This window comes from Pygoscelis adeliae, unplaced genomic scaffold (assembly GCF_000699105.1).
Source record: "Pygoscelis adeliae isolate BGI_AS28 unplaced genomic scaffold, ASM69910v1 Scaffold79, whole genome shotgun sequence".
Classification (NCBI taxonomy): Eukaryota; Metazoa; Chordata; class Aves; order Sphenisciformes; family Spheniscidae; genus Pygoscelis; species Pygoscelis adeliae.
In genome coordinates this window covers 2,610,472-2,611,995 of record NW_008825532.1, presented here as the reverse complement: position 1 = coordinate 2,611,995, position 1,524 = coordinate 2,610,472, and positions in this window count along the sequence as shown.

Here is a 1,524-nt window from a genome sequence, read left to right as displayed (position 1 = left end):
ACAGGCAGCTCTAAGTGATGGGAAACACCAGTCTCAGGAGCACTGTTGGGCAGTCGGGCCAGCAGCCAGGAGCGAGGCGGGAGCCAGCACCCTTCTCTCCAGCACGCAGGCTGGGACCAGCGGCCCAGAAACCTGCTCCTGATGCAGTCCAGCATTTGCATGTCGTGAGCACCCATTCAAACAGGCAGCAATGCCAGGAGGTGAGCCAGCCCCTCCCTGGCATCATAGGCAAGGCTCTGCTCCAGCACCGCTGCCGAGGATGCGGAGGCAACAGGCTTCCAGCCGTTTGCAGCAGAGCAGGCAGGAGCACTGGGCAGGGCACTACAGGCCCTGTGCTGGGTGCCTGCCTACCCCGCCTCCCCCCGGGGTGCACACACAAGGGCGGGGAAGACAAAAAGGCTCCACTCCGCAAAATGACCTCAAGGTGATGGAAACAGCAACGCAGCATCCTGTGAGTGCAGCTGCCAGGCAATGACGCAGGCTCTCCTCCCGCTCTCAGCGCTTGCAGATGAATGAACCGTGGCTCAGCAACGCCCCTTCCCCTCCTCGGCTGCACGCTCCCTCACCAGGAAGGAAGCAACCTCAAGATCAAGACACAGAAATCCCCCGCAGCCTCACTGTTAGCGCCCAGGCGCTTCCTGCTCCTTCTTGGGCTGCCTGCAGCAAGCAGGGACCTGGCTGGGCCAAAGCCCTGCTGCCTGCAGTGCTGCGGACAGCACCATCACTTGAGGGTGCTCTTGGGCAGGCCCGGCAGCACCGTGGGCACAGCAGGGCTCCGTGGGCAGATGCCCCGGCCCAGCCAAGCAGAGGCTGGGTACCCAGAGTGGCGAGGAGGGGATGACACCAAGACTCGCCTATTCCCAGAAACCCTCTTGCGACAGCAGCCGTTGAGAGGCAGTTTCGGGCAGGGAGCAGCACCAGGGCACTGAACATGGCTCCAGCTCCCAGACCTCACACACAGCTCCACATCCATCTTCCCAGTGCCCCATCCCCACCTCCAGTCTACTGCTCTCCCCCACCGCCTCGTTCAGGGCCCTGATCCAGCAGCACAGGCCAAGTGCCAGGAGCAGGCAGAGACACAGAGGGAGCCAAGCACACGTCCCAACAGGAGCAGCAGGAAGGCAGACAGTAGCAGGGCACGCGTAGTCAGCACCAAGGAGGGTAGGAGGTGGCTCCAGCCCAGAAAGGGGGCCAAAAGTCCTGCAGAAACAGATCTGAATCAGCCCTTGGAGCCCCATCACCTTCCATGACTGGAGCATAGAATCATAGAATATCTCAAGTTGGAAGGGAACCATAAGGATCATCAAGTCCAACTCCCTGCTCCTCGCAAGACTACCTAAAGCTAAATCATATGACTAAGAGCATCGTCCAGACGTGCCTTGAACTCTGACAGGCTTGGTGCCATGACCACTTCCCTGGGGAGCCTGTTCAATGACCGACCACCCTCGCCGTGAAGAACCTTTTCCTAATGTCCAATCTGAACTTCCTCTCACACAGCTTCATTCCATTTCCTCATGTCCTGTC